Here is a 16,190-nt window from a genome sequence, read left to right as displayed (position 1 = left end):
TTTCAAATAATGTGTCATCTACATACAGTCATCAAAAACTGGTTTGACTTTATTCACTTTGAGTCATATTTTGTGAGCAGAATTATATAGGAAATTAATCTTCTGATTTAATACAAAATAAGATACCATGTTAACCCTGAACTATATTTTTACCTCTTAGGGAATTTATCACCGTCTGCCCCTTCTACACCAAAATCTCCATTCTCATACATTATGGAGTATCTCATGACACACAGAATGGTGAAGAGCAAATTTTCAAGAAATATTTATTGAACAAATATTAATATTCCTTAGCGAACTGACCATACTCTGATGCTTAACTGACTGAGCCATCCAGGTGCCCTGAGATTACTTTTTAGCAAAAATGAACTTCGGTGGATTTCAGGTTAAGATTTTAATAAAAAGTGAAAGCTAAAATTGAGACAATCAGAGAGTATTTCAAAATATATCTTGGCTAATCTCTGCTAAAGATCAAGACGTCAAAGAAATTTTAAAACATGACATAGTCCTGAGACTTCTGAACCCTCTAGATCTGCATTATCCTCGTCATAGCTACTAGGCACATGTGGCTATTGAGCACTTTTTAACCTTTGCTAGTTCTGTGCTCTACGTGTAAAATACAAATTGGATTTTAAAGATTTAGTACCAAAAAAAAATGCAGGATGTTTAAAAAATAATTTTATATTGATTACATGTTGAAATAACCATTTTTGATAAACTGAGTTACATAAAATATATTATGAAAATTAATTTCATCTGTTTCTTTTTTCTTCTTAATGTGTCTTCTAAAAAATTTAAAATTACACACGATGGCTGGCTTTCCTGGCTTGCCTTCTCTTTCACCTGGGCAGTGTTGATCTTGAGAATGTCTTCCCGTTGTCCTCCTCATTTCCCTTCTTCCCTCTACTACACTTTTTTTCCTTTGTTATTTTTTTTTTTCTACAATTGCAATAATGACAGGAGGGAGGCCTGGAATAAGGAAGGAAGGCTCTAGCAATTCTGAAATAAAGATTACAAACATGATGGAGTACACTCAGAGATTAAATAAAACAAAATTTTCATACCATTGGTTCACTATTTTTTAGATTTTATTTCTTTGAAGGACAGAGAGCAACAACAGGGGCCAAGGGTAAGGGGAGAAGCAGACTCCCCACTGAGCAGGGAGCCCCACCTGGCACTCAATCCCACGACCTTGAGTTCACGACCTAAGCCAAAGGCAGACACTCCACCAACTGAGCCACCCAGGCACCCCACTGATCTAAATTATTAATAAAATGACAGTTGACCATTGAACAACATAGGGGTTAGGAGCTCTGACTACCGTGCAGTTGAAAATCCACGTATAGCTTTTGACTCTCCAAAAACTTAACTACTAATAGCCTCTTGACCAGAAGCCTTACTAATAATATAAAGTCAATTAACGCATATTTTCCATGTTATGGGTCATATATACTGTATTCTTACGATTAAGATGGAGAAAGCTATTAATAAAATCATAAGAAAAATACACTCACAGTGCTGTACTGCATTGATCAAAAAAAAAAACAAAAAACAAAAAACAAACAAAAAACCGTGCCTAAGTGGACCTGCACAGTTCAAACCTGCGTTGTTCAAGGGTCAACTATACACTGTTGTCCACCTAAAGCATCTAAATGCATAGATATTTCTAACTGCTTTTATATGTTTTAAAGTATTTACGAGTTTCTAATAAGGTGTTTTTATTTGAAATTTTAAATAATCTCAACATATTCCAAAATAAAATTTGTTTTCCCAAATACTGAACTAATAAAATATGAATACAAAGTCATACACTCATATTAACTGTACCTCCTTATTTTGCTGACCTCTTTTTTTCTTTGAAAGTTTATCATTCTTTTTCATCTTCCAATTTCCTTTCCAGATGGCCCTCTCTAAATCTTGTGGTTGCTGTCGTCCTCTTCATTGGCCTATTTACTTTTCCTGCTGCACATTTCCCCGTATGCGCTCACGTATTCCTACTTTGGATACAATATCCAGAGAGTACTGTCAAATTTCCCAATCTGAGGACCTTGCAAAGTCACTGGAAAAAAGACAGAGGCACTGCATTCCAAATTTCTCAAGTGCCTTAATAATCTGCGTAACCACAGGGAATCATCTATACTTTTCTTAATTCTGATCACCTTACTGTCTCTTTTCACATGCACCATTTCCTTCAAGTAGGTTGTCAGTTCATGAGGACAGGGTCTGTGTCTTGTTTTGTTCTTCAACTTCTTTTTAAATCTCCTAAAACACACTTAGATACAACAGATTCCCAATACATGTGGAAGAATGAATGAACAAGTGTTCAAAATCATAATTATGCTCAGAGCAGAAACACTACCGAAGACTCTTGAGGAGGACAAGAATTGCAAATGATGCAGCACAGTTCTGAATAAAAACATTGTGTTTTTAAATATTCCCTATGTAGGGAGCTGCTGTGCAGGTGCCTACTTTATTAAACAAATGTCACTGACCTAATGATGTACAGATCAAGTATCTTTTTCTCCATTTTTTAAGGAAGGCATGTTGGTGTAAGTGTGGAGCAAAAGGCTTCTGTTCAGATCTTTAGTCAGACATTTGACAGCACTTTTGACAAGCCATCTGTCTGTCCTCAATGTCTTCTCAGGTATTACTATCTGGGATAATAATATATTCTTCCAGGGTGTAACAAAGATGAGCCACAACACGACTAAGCACTTAGCAGTCAGTCTGACCCATAACGGATGATCTATAAATGGAATGAGGTCATAGTAGCTACAGCAACATATCCAGCAGTAACAACAGCTATTGTCTGTCTACCTAACTGGACTTCTGACTTAAAAAAAATCTTGAACTAGACAAAAAAAATATTAACAAACACTTTATAACCTTCTTTAAGTCTGAATCATTTACTGTTATGTTTAGAAAGCATTTAAGTGTAGTATCCTATATGAGTTTCCCTGGTTCTGATCAGTAACTTCTTACAAAACTCAACTGTGGGTTGCAGTAACCACTGCAGAGTTTATTTCTATATTCCCTGAATATTCTAACCAAACAGGATCAAGATTAATGCAAACATTACTTATCTACAGCTCTCTTTATGATGTTCCAAAAGAGAGTACTAAAATCCTACATAAGTGAAAAAATTCCTTTATGGCATCAGTTAATTATAAACCTCTAGAAATGTCATTGATACTTTTTAGCACGTTTTAAAGTTTTCCTTTCCACCTTCTTCCCTGTCTGCAATTATGGATTTAAAAAGTCCTTTCTCTAGGGGCGCCTGCATGGCTTAGTCAGCTAAGCATCAGACTCTTGATTATGGCTCAGGTCATGATCTCAGGGTCCTGGGATTGAGCCCCTCTTGAGGCTCTGAGCTCAGCTCAGAGTCCGCTTGAGATCCTCGTCCCCTGCCCCTTCCCCTGCTCAAGTACATGTGCCCTACCTCTCAAAATAAATAAATAAATCTTTAAAAAAAATCCTTTCTCTAAATTACACTTTAACACTCAGTCTTTCCTCACAATGCTTTAACTTCTCAATATCAGCACCTTAGTAAGCCACATGCCTTCCCAAACTCTAAAATGTGTTCATAATTTGACTCTGTTCCACTATCAAAATCTGGAAGAATAATATTCTCCTCTGACCAAAGACATCCATCCTTGCACCTTTCTCATTCTATTAAAAATAGTAAACTGGCTATTACTTTTCATCCTGACTTCAGGTTCTCAATTCTTAACCTGTTCTTAAGAACAGGTTATTCATCTCCTGGAGCTGCCCTTGCCCCCTTTCCCAGCCCAGATTTATGGCCCTTCTTTTCTATAACATACTCACTATGTTAGAAAGCCAGGCTCTTTGTTTTGCATTATGCATACCTTGCTAATCTTCTAATCAAGTAAACTTCAGTTGTTTGCTAGACCCATTCAGATTATAGACTAAGTACTGCTAAAGAAAGTGATGCAATTGCCTTGACTAAAATGTGACAAATTGTTGTCAATTTTGCCAAGTTCCCCCTTATGGTTCTAGAATCTTTTTTATAGACCTCTTGCATATTCTTGGCTATATTCTCCAAGCTCCTATCCCCATACCAGTTCTTCTCAATGTATGACCTTGCACTTAACCTGAGAAGACTAAAGTCACCATTACATGCCAAACTCCCTGCAGGCATGGAGTCTTATTACCACTGAATCTCCATCCTCCAGTACACAGCTGAATAAAGAAGGAATTCAGTTAACTAATAAACTGACTGAATTTCTTTCCTCTTCTAAGATGCAAACATCTTCTTGTGCTAGCACTGATCACACTAGCCCTCAGAACATTCTGAAACTTGCTCCTGAAAATTACCATCCTTACAGTTCCATTTCTTCTTGCTAGAGGATTCCATCCTGAAAAAAAGTAAATATGCATTCAGATTTTCTTTATTCTGGCTTAAAAATATGCCCTTCATTCAGTAATATTACTCCTTGAGTAATTCTCAGTCCCACGATTAGCATTAAACTTCATTTACTTCTTGTCTTCATATCTTCAAGACCCCAAATCACCTTAAACATGGGCAATGGGACTTCTTTCCGCCTCTGTTTAACTCTAATATACATATTTTTTCTCAATAACAACTAATGGACTTTTCAACGTTTTAACTGAAAAAAAAAATCAGATAATCTGAAAGAGTACAATGAAATCTGCATGTCTCCTTGCATTCGAAAATTAACAAATGATGATTTGCTCCAGACACATCACACACACATTTGATGGTGACTCATAAGAACGCATGGCACTTATCACTAAACTCAGCTTGCATCTCCTAATATCATTATCTAGCTCATATATAAATTTTCTCAATTCTACCAAGATTTGAGCCTGTTTCTTTTTTTAAAATAGGATCATATACAGTTTCCAGTACTGTATTTGTTTTTCTCTTACTCTCTTCTAATCTAGAAAATTCTCCCTACCGTAGTGTGACTTTTGAAGAAACTAGGCCACATGTCTGGTATGTTCAATGCAGAATACTAAACCTTGGAAATTTGTCTCTTTCCTCAAGGTTTAGTTTAACCTGTTCCTCTTTCCCTATATTTTTCTGTAAACTGAAAGTTAAGTTTAAACAGGTTTTATTAGATTCAGCTTGAACATTCTAGCAACAATATTTCACAAATGGTGCCGGATGGAGACTTGGTACTGCATCCATCAGGAGGCTCATGGCATCAGGCTGTCTATTAATGAAGCTCGGGTTGATCACTTAGTTATTTAAAAAGACAACAGCTAGAAGCAATTAAGAATTAATATTTGAGCACCATGAGAATATGTTACTGCCCAAAATACTTTTAGCTAATGATTTTAGCACCTGTTGATTATTCTTGACTGAATTATTTATTCCATTGGGAGTTATAAACAGTAATTTTCTAATTCTAGCAGCTCTTACATAAATCAACCCCCATCGTTTTGTAAAGAACTGGTCCCTCATCAACTAGAGAAGTGTTCTTCCTTAGAAAAACAGGCTAACCATTTCCTTCAATTTAATTATTGTCAGAATTGTTTCCTGTTTTGGGTTTTGTTTTTTGTTGTTCTTGTTGTTGTTGTTGTTGTTTGAGTTTCACTATGGACTCATGGATTTTACTTCATTCAATGTTTTACAAACTGTTACAGTCACTCTTGTTGGAGCAGGTCACTGAGAAGATGTGACAGGTGGTTGACCCTCAAGCTGGGCCCAGGCAATCAGATGCTCCTTACCTCCTCCCCTGTCCTTGAAATGTACATTTCACCCACCATTCCCACACTAGGAGTCACTTCAAGTACACAGTCTTAAGAGGGTAATGTGCTGTTGAGCCCATCCGACTTCATACGTGACCGAACCCCACTAAGGTATCTATCTAAACTTTTGAGATTCTGGTGGATAGATGCAAAGATCAACGAACCATGAAAGACTACAAGAAACAAACAGGGTTCTAGGGGAGGGGGGTGGGGGGATGGGTTAGCCTGGTGATGGGTATTAAAGAGGGCACGTACTGCATGGAGCACTGGGTGTTACATGCAAAGAATGAATCATAGAACACTACATCAAAAACTAATGATGTAATGTATGGTGATTAACATAACATAATAAAATAAAATTAAAAAAAAGATCTACTTGTGACCACCCTATGCAAATTCTGTTGCTTATTAAAACTGCCACCTACAACCTAGACCGATGTGTCTTTCACTTCAGTTTCTCTTTACCCTGGGAGTATGGGGGCCAGTTTCAAATTTGGTTGGTTTACAACAACACTTGATGTTAAAACTTATCAGAATTTGGCAACAGGAAGGCCCTTCAAACTGGCTCTCATTTATAGTTATGATTTACAAATAAAGTTGATACAATCTTACTCATCTTTGGACATTTCCTTACTTTCTGGCACAATGAGATATCCACCTTGTACTTTTTCTGCCTAGACTTAAAATCAGCCAGTTCTCTAAAAAGCTCTGGTCCCCTTGAGTAGGAAATGGTATTTAGAAGCCACAATTTGTGCACTGGATGTGCTCACTGCAACCAGAGAGACACTGTTTAGAAGCCTTTTCAGGAGACAGAGCTAGTAAATATATTTATTTTTAAAAGCTTTATATTTTAATATATGATAGCTTAGTCCCTTCTTTGCTCTTCTTTTTTGGAATTATCCTGGCTATCCTTGGATGTTTATTTGTCTATATGTAATTAAAAATCAACTTACCTAGTTCTACGAAAACTTTCTATGGTCTTTCTCTTGAGATCAGGTTACATGCACACACACAGAGAAACACACATACAAAGTATGTGACACATAGAATCTTAGGGACTGACCTCTTCATGATGCTGTCACATCATATCTAGAATTTTTCCTTTGTTCAAGTTCATTCAGTTCCTTTTTAAAATCAGTGGATTTCAATTACAGCTTCCACCCACCATTCCCACACTTCTCAAGCCTCACCTTCCTCACCTAAGCCTGTTGAACAACACACTTCTCCTTTACACACACACATTTTCCTAAGCTTCAGTGGGTATTCTCCTCCTCTTTTTCTGCTTTTAACCAGATCCTTTTACGTCCAATCAAAAAAATGCAGGTGTTTCCCAAATTTTTGCCTTTGAGTGAGTTATTCCCTCCTAAAGTTTTGGCATAAATAAGTCTGCAATATCTCTATCTTTCAGCGTGTTTTCCAGCTTTAGAGCTGAATGTCATTGCACATTGGTCATTTTATCCAGGAATTAATGTTGGAACTTCAAATCAGTGATATGGCCAAAGCTGAACCATTCTCCCACCAAGTCAGGTTCTTCTCTTGATATTTTTACTTTTTGGTTTTGTTTTATACCAACCACTAGTTTTCCTTCCTTCCTTCCTTCCTTCGAGAGAGAGAGAGAGCTGGGGGAAGGGGGGAGAGGGAGAGGGAGAGAGAGAATCTTAAGCAGGCTCCATGCCCAGCATGGAGCCCAACTCAGGGCTCAATCTCAGGAACCTAAAATCATGACCTGAGCCAAATTCAGAAGTCAAACCCTTAACCGACTGAACCACCCAGGCACCCCTATACCACTTGTTCTCAAGTTATCCAGATTCCAAACACAAAGGCAGATCTTAAGAGTCCTTCTGCCTTGGCCTTCAAATCCACTGTTTTTATGGACTTGCAGATTTACCATTATCTTTGCAATCCATTTCATCACGTTCATTCACGCTACCTCCACGGTGGTTTATGTTTCCTGTTCTTTATTGAAAAATAACCACTTTTTCACGTTCCAAGGAAACTACTTAATAACGGAAGACTTTTTCACACATCTGAAGCAGCAATTAAAAACAGATCCTAAAATAACATCTTACAGTTATATGTGTTTTATGTTATTAACAAATGGATAAAATGAGCTTGAAGAAACTGTGACATCCAAATATGTGTAACAGTGAATTCTGAGGTGGAGATGATGTTGATAGTGAGATGCTGGTAGACAGAAGAGACACCTATATTTATAGACTTGCTGTGTTATGAAAATTGGTGGTTCTGTTTTCCTTGTGCAGAAGACTAAGTTTTCACTTAACGCTGCAAAAGCCTCAAGTACAGATTACACTTTGTACTTAGTAAGTAAATATTTGTTGAGTGTTTCCCCCAGGTCATCTATAAAGCCACCTGTAGACGTTGAACCATCTAATTTTTTCTTGACCACAGAGTACCAGTGGCTCCTGACAAATTTCCATGATTTGGTTCTCTTTAGAAAATCCTATAGTCATGGAAAGATTTGTGATGTTGTGGTTACTTGAAAGTCCTTTCAGGACCAGTAAATGTCTCTGTGTAAATGGTGCCATTTTCTATTATTATCTGGCCACAACACTCACTACTAAAAGTGACTACAGTAGTTTTAAATTATGTACCAAGAATAAAGATGCAGCAGTTGTTTTAGATTAGCTGAAACAAAACAAACAAATTCCTCTCCACAAATGGAACATCCCTGTACAGAAGGATGGACATAGGACGGACATAAGGTATCAATTCAGACATTCCTGTCATTTTCCCCTTTACTACCTGTGGAGCTTCAAGCAAGTTACATATCTAAGTCTCAGCTTCCTCAAAAATGTAAAATAATGATATTACCTACTCATGGAAGAACAAATGGAACTACATTCATTTGATACATCAATCAATGTTAGTCTTACTTTTCTGTCCCGCTCATCTTGATTAAAGAAAACATAGCCCTTGCCTACTCCAATCTGGTAACAATTTCCAAACTGACTCAAAAATATGCTGTACCTTTTACAATTTAGCATATAACTATCAAAATGTGTATCTATACACACGTATTCTGTATGAATCCAATTAATTTCCACGCTTAAAATTTAGACAAAATTTTCAACTATATTATTCTAAACAAAATATATAGAAATTGATGAGTTAGATGCAATGTTATAAAACATATTTATGCAAATAAAATCTCGAATTTTTCTTTATTACGAGGGTGCTTAGTGATGCATTCCATTGCATCTTTCAGAAAAGCAGGACAGGGTCCCCATGTTTTCCACCGTATTTCTCTCCACTTAGATTTATACATGATCCAAGGAATACATCTTACAGCCTTGACCCCAGCTGAAGAGTCTCCAAGGACAGTCCAGAACACTTTTATCCGAAACACTAAATGAGTTCGTCCATTACCTTCTCTGCAGCTTGGAATGGATAGAAAATGAAATCAACACCTCTATATTCTCTAGGTTTCAGCCCCAGAAAACGGCAAGATAATGCAAAACAAACAAAAAAGTTTAATTTGTGAGAGAATTACAAAAACACGAAACCAATTGTCCATAAGTTAACTATTAACAGAAGTCTAACAACAAATGAACAGCAACAAGGACAAAAAAAAAAATGCCCCAATATTTTCTTGAAAAACTAAAATCTGTAAGAATAAAGTAAAACTAGTAGAAGTTGGCAATGGCTGAGTTAGATATATCTCTTCCACAGGTCAAAATTTAATAATAAAAATAAGAGTGATAACACATATACTTATATAACACTTGCTAAATGGGTAAGTAGCTTTTTGTACATATGTTTTATTTCATAATTATTGTTCTCAAAATCATGGTGTAGTGAAACTAATTGCCCCTGTCATCAATAATGTGCAAGTTTATGTTGCCACTGCCAATTACTAAAGAGATATTTATTAAATTATGAAAATGGGATTTTAAAGGCACCTGTGCAAGTCACTCGAAGTAGCAAATACTAATAATATGAAAGAATAAGAAAATAATAACAATAACTTCAGATCACTGAGGAATTTTTTAAATTACTTTTTAATTATATTCCAGAGCTCCATAAGCAAGTTTCAGGAATAAAATTCATCATTATTGCAGTTTTTTATGCACAAAATAGAATTTTCTTAATGACAATGTGATAGAAGAAGTGAATAAATGACTGTATTTTTTAAAGTCACAGCTAATAAGCATATAAAAATAAAAGTTCTCAAAAGTCAGAAAGAAAAAATAAATTTAAATAATGTATTTTCTTCAATTTCCTTTCTTTCATGCAAACAATTCAAAATATCTGCTTCTCTTCTACTTCCAATGTAGAGCTTTACTTGATTCGATGCACTGTATAATTAGTTGCTTGGAATGCCAGTAAAGAGTAAACAAAGCATGACCATACTCTTACTCAAGAGGAATGCGTTCAAGAATGTAACAGACATCGGAGCTTTTCCACACGCTTTGTATTAGCTCATTTAAAAAATGATTATTTTACCTAAGAAACAGTTATTCATATAGCACATGATTTTTTTAACTAGGAAAATACAATATTTGTGGCATATCATATGTATGTGCATTACTTTTCTTTTTTTTTTTTTTAAAGATTTTATTTATTTATTTGAGAGAGAGAGAATGAGAGAGAGCACGAAAGGGAAGAGGGTCAGAGGGAGAAGCAGACTCCCTGCCGAGCAGGGAGCCCGATGTGGGACTCGATCCCGGGACTCCAGGATCATGACCTGAGCTGAAGGCAGTCGCTTAACCAACTGAGCCACCCAGGCGCCCCGTGCATTACTTTTCTATTTCATTATTCTTATAGTCTAAAGGCATCATTTGTTTGCATAAATATAGTATCTCTTAAACAGTAGCCTTTCATAAAAATTAGAGAAAATAAATTGGCCATCTTCTTTTTTTAAAAGGCAGTATATTTTTTTGTGGTTAAGAATATAAAGAGTGCCTCTATAAATTATGTGTTTGAAACTTCCCCCCCTCATACATAACACCGCCACAGTGTGGCTGCTTCATGCAAACTAAGAAAAAAAAAATAAGTGTGCTACTTGCTTGCTTTTAATCCTATAAGGGTAAATATAAGGAAAAAAATAAATGTTTATTTTTAATGATGAAAATTGCATTCAAAAATGTTTGGACAAACCACACACTCAAGACAGGAGTCCAACTAAAGGTTTCTTTTTCTATAATGTTCAAGACTGGAACAGAAACTGTAAAATTAATTCAGTAATCCAGGATTTTTCAAAATGTCCAAACGTTGGCATCCCATAGAAAAGTTCTAGGAAATTTAACAGTTGTTTTAACTTAGTGATGATTTCTTTGCTGAAATTTAAATGAAACTCTCAAAGTCGGCTAACAGTCCAAAAACCAATTTAATTGATGTGTCTTCTTACCCTCACCCATCACCTCTACCTCCCAGACCCTTTCTCCCTGCAGTTAAAAATAATTTGCATGGTTAAGCTGATCAGAATCTGGGTGGGTTGCTTACTAAATGAAAGAACAATATTATTTTTCCATAAGAAACCAGTAGGCGGTGCTAACTCTAGGATACTACATGCAAAGATTTTAAACTAAAACACACATAGACTAGGTGACCAGTTTAAAGAGTTGTAGAATTCCCAATATATTCAAGGAGGAAATTTCAAAAATTTGCATGTAATAGAATTTATCATAAGTATGAAATAAAATGAACTATGACTATTAAATAAATGAAAACCTAACATGAATTAAAGGTTCTTAGTATGATCTTTAGTTACAGAATTCAAAGCACAGCTACATATTTGTTCCCACATTAAAATCCTGTGAACATCTTCGTCTGCCCCATTATAGTTTCAATCTCATTTGGTAACATCATACAGTACAGCTCAAGCACTGCTCCAATCTTAAGACCCAATTACCCCCACCTTAGGGCAGCAACTCGTCTTCTGAATGAAAATTCTGGCTTGATTACTTAAGTTTTTTCTTTCTACTCATCCTGTTTCTCCTTTTCAAAATAACTTAATGATTTACAGTACATATAAACTGCTAAGAAATATTATACATATGCATTCACTTGCCTTTTTAAATAAATGAGCACTTCTATTTATATACATTATGATAAACGTGATTAAAAAGTGGCTTTTTAAATGCTTTTGCTAGCTGCTTAAACCATATGAAAGATTATATTTTAGTAATGTGCTCGCTACACACACACACAAATCAAAAATTAAAGCTTAGTAGTAACAATATTTGTGCCAAATCTTAGAACTATACCCTTCGTGATATCAAGTCTGGTAGTCCACAGACAAGACATGAACTGTCTTCCTTATATAAATGCAACAGGACTTTCTTAACATAGAAAAGCTACCCAGAGTACAAAAATAACTCAACTGTAACTTCCAAAGACCACTGAGAATGCACTGTGAATTTTTTTTTAAAAAAGCTTTCTAGACATTGAAATAAATTTTAATGTTCTACAGATAAATGATCATTAGTACTCCTAACTCTTTCCCCACAAAGAGTAAATAAATATAGGTATAAAACTTTTCTTTCCACCAGCTGAGGTGACAGATTTAGAGAAATATTTGCTTTAAAAGCCATAGTTTAAGTAATTAACCCATTTGTTATGGGCCCTTTTGAATGCTGGTATTTGTTTTGTCTACAGATACTCTAGAAGAAAACTTAATTTTACAAGTAAAAAGTTATTTCCTTTGCTTTATATTTACTTTAACAGAATTCAAATTATATACATATGACAAATTTAAGGCTAAACTTTTAAGGAAAAAAAGAACATCAGAACTTCAAAATCAAATCATTTAAATAATACCCTCCAGATTTCAAGATTTAAAGTATGACAAGAAATTTGTTTGGACAGCAAGTTTTCCGGCAGATTCTGTCACTGTGTTTAAGTACAGAAAAAGCTTTTTTATTATCAACTGGTACATCTCCAAAAAGCAGTGCTAGATGATACTGGAAATATGTAACAGGACAATCATAAAATATCTTAACTCCACAGAAAACCGTCAACACCGAGTACTGTTAATGCTACCAATACACCGTAATCAATCACACCATCACCAAACCCTACCCCTTGCCCTGTGCTCAGTTCTCAGGGGAAAGCCTCTGGAACCACTGATCAGGTGGTTAAAAATAGGAAAAACACTGTTGTTCCTTTAAAACTTAAAAGGCTAATTTGTACCTTAGGGGTGCAGTCTCATTAATGCAAACTAACAGTTACGTCCTCAATATTAAACCCAACTGACCACCACAGAAAGTTAACTATTTCCCCAGCCCCTGGAAGACGCCAGCGAGCACTTCAAACCAAAGCAACACGACAGGGAGAGAAAAGATCCAAAGACAACACCACTAAGAAAGCAAAACCCTTCGGAACAAGCACAACGGACTGGGAAAGACCTACTGCGTTGTTTACTCGTGGCACAGAGGAGGAGCAGGAGTTGAGCGTGCGGGGGCTGGTGCCATCCTCAGGGATGTGGAAATGTCTCGAGCTCCCGGCCCGCGTGGCCAGGAGCCAGCCCCTTCGGAAGATGCTGCCCCTGCCGCTTCTCCCCACGTCTCCCCGGCGCTCCGAGGGGCCGCCCCAGCCGACCCGCGCCGCGTCCTCGGCCCTCGCCCCCTCCTGCTCCGCAAGTGGCCCTCGGAGAACTTACAGGGCCCGCGTCCCCAGCCGGCACCGCCAGCGGAGCAGACACCGCCCGCCGCGGAGATGACCTGGGCGCAGCCTGGGGAGGGGCCGTATTTTGCGCACATCCAAAAGGATCCCGAGGCAGGGAACGGACTTTGGCTTTCCCTAGCTCCGGGCACGGCTTTCCCCACGGCGGGCTCGGACAGTGCCCGGAGACGCGTGCGGGAGCGCGCGCGCGCGGGCGCGCGGGCGCGCGGGCGCGTACACACACACACACACACACACACACACACACACACACAGCTTTCTTTGCCAGGACCAGTGTTGCCATCGCAAACCCGGGAAACGCCTCCAAGGGGACCAAGTACCTGCTCTCTGCGAGCTGCTCAGCTGTTCACTTCATCCTCCGTTGACAAGGAAACCAAACCGCACTTCATTTTTTTTTCCAGAAAAACCTTCCACTGCCATCATTTGAAAATTGATTTACGGGGAGGGGTAGGGGAGGAAGAAGGGATAATATATAGATATGAGGATATCTATCATAAAATTATCTCGGTTTTTAAAAAAAATTCAAATGTGCAAAAGTCACAGTTAATATAAAGGAGGAAAAAAGTATTTTGCTTAAAAATTATCCCAGTAACCAGCTGCAAGAAAAGTTTCATGTTATCAATGGGTGTCAAAAACAGGAGGGAAAAAACGAATTTGTTCTCACCGGCTTCCAAAAACGGCACAAAAAGATAGAAAATTAATGTTTTTTGCTCAGTGGTTTGTACCAGTATTGCAAAACCACAAACTTGTAAACACTGCCGTAAAATCCCACCTATACAAAAATCTTATCAGAAAAAAGAGTATGCAAAAAAAAAGAGTTAGAAACATGCTTTTTATTTTTACAAAGGAAAAAAATAGGCACCATACTTCACATCGCTTTTTCCATAAAACCAGTTGCATATTTTGCTGGACTTGGGAGTCGCTCCCAGCGGGCACGGTCGCCGCGGACTCCCAGACACAGCGCCTTGTCTACAGAACCATCGCATGCTAGAAAAACTTGGATTCAGGAAAAGGCTCAAAACCATGCTCCTCCAGCTTTCCCAAATATAAACAATAATCAAAGAAGTGGAAAAAAAAAGAAGAAAAACAAAAACAAAAAAAAGGACAAAAAAAAAGAATAGGACAAGAATGCCACTGAGAAGGTACTCACCGAGCGGGAGTAAAATGTTGGAATAAAAATGAGATTTAGTATAAAATACAGTATGGCGGTGGAAGAAGGAATGAAGCGCGTTTTTTTCTCTCAGTCTCTGCCTCAGGCACTGACACGTGACTCGGAGCCAGGCTGACTTGCAGGCAGCCAGGAAGGACCGAGGCTGCGAGGGGGGAAGCCCCACGGAGCCCAACTCCGGCGGCGAGGCGGCGGCGGCGGCGGCGGCGGCGGCGGCGGGGAGCCCGGCGCCTGGGAGCGGCAGCACCAGCGGCGGCAACGGCAGCTCGCGGCGAGGCTGCCTCCGCTGTGAGCCCAGACGAGCAGGTGCCCCTCACGCTGAGGCTGAGCACACGCACACGCACACGCAAGACAGGCAGGGCGCCGGCGAGAGGGGGAGCGGAGCGGGGTTGGGCCGGAGGCGCGCAGCTGCCGCTGCCTCTGCCGCCGCTGCCGCTATTACTGCTGCTGTTGCGGCCGCCCCCCTCTCCCCCACCCCCCGCCGCCGCCGCCTCTGATGGGGAGCGCGTGTTCTGGGGCAGTTCTGGGCGTGCTGCTCAAACACCTTAGAGGAGGTGAACAACTTGCTGCTCACCTCAAAGTTGTTGTTGCTTGCCCCTTGCTTATGCATTCATCTATTTTTTTTTTTTTTTTCTAAATCTCTAGGTAGTTACCTGGGGAGAGATCCCACCCCTTTCTCTCCCGAAGTTTCACTATTAAAGCCTTATTTAACTCGTTCATTTTTTTCCTCCCTGATTTCCCATTTCTCAACCCTCCTAAGCTGCCTTTGCCTCTGCCGTTCCCTTCCCCTAGATCTGCGCTTCCCCCTCGCGGTTCTCAGGGAACCTGGCGCAGCGCGATACTGGGGGCGTTGTCTCGGGCGAAGCCACCGTCAATCTTTATTGCAATCAGAACGTGCAGCATCTCTTCTGCCGCCACCAACGAAGAATGTTTGCAGTTTGAAATACAAAACAAAATCTCTCGTTTAGGAAACCCCGTTCCGGGTTTCTGTTTGCGGGCTGCGGAGCAATGGGTGGGGGCATGGGTGTCGTTAATTTATTCATTCGTGTACCAAGCATTGTTTGTTTTGTCTGCTTGTGCGCGCGTGGTTCCAAGCCCGTCTGGAAGGCTGCGCGGTTCCATTCTCCATGGCAGAGGCCCCTGCCTGACTCTTGCTCAAGTTGTGGACTGGGGCTGGAAGTCAAAGGAGAGGTTCAAGGGAAACAAGTGAGTCCATTGTGTAAGTGCTCTCTGGGAGGGAGTGAGCACTTGGCGGTCGAGAGGGGGAGACGTGCACCAGGAGTGAGGCGGTGGCGCAGCCCGCGGGAGTCCAGGGGGCTGATCCGTTGATTCTGAAGGTGAGGGTGAAAGAGGGATTTCTCCACCTAGCAGCTGGTTTAGGGTGCCTATCGCCTGAACAAAGATTCCACCAGCCAATTGCTGGTTGCACTGGGATTCTTCTATTGCTGCCTGTTGAAGAATCAGCATTCTGAGCGCTGGAACACATCTACTTTCTTCATTTTTGTGCAATACTAACATCAGGACCATTTCCCCATGCTGCTTTGAATCTGGGTTGTGTGGAATTAATTGGCATCTCTCTGTTTGAGAATGAACAATTAACACAGTTCCTCAGTTCACAGATTGCCGCCCCTGATCTTTACCT

General features: G+C 39.1%; 1 protein-coding gene across 4 annotated transcripts in view; it reads right to left on the bottom strand.

Moving 5' to 3' along the window:
- Positions 1-14,807, bottom strand: part of RALYL (RALY RNA binding protein like) — a 685,749-nt gene extending 670,942 nt beyond the window's left edge. The window contains exon 1 of one of the 4 annotated variants that reach the window (XM_027580147.2): positions 14,531-14,807. The gene's annotated coding sequence lies outside the window, so the exon portion shown is untranslated. Of the gene's footprint in view, positions 1-13,107; positions 13,234-13,357; positions 13,529-13,700; positions 14,488-14,530 lie in introns of those variants that run through there. The other 3 variants (XM_027580090.2, XM_027580099.1, XM_027580114.1) reach the window with 3 other exon arrangements.
- Between the last annotated feature and the right edge of the window lie 1,383 nt (positions 14,808-16,190).

The sequence above is a fragment of the Zalophus californianus genome, chromosome 4 (assembly GCF_009762305.2).
Source record: "Zalophus californianus isolate mZalCal1 chromosome 4, mZalCal1.pri.v2, whole genome shotgun sequence".
NCBI classification, from domain to species: domain Eukaryota; kingdom Metazoa; phylum Chordata; class Mammalia; order Carnivora; family Otariidae; genus Zalophus; species Zalophus californianus.
Note: the sequence above shows the minus strand (reverse complement) of the source record. Positions and strands in the feature narration are given on the sequence as shown.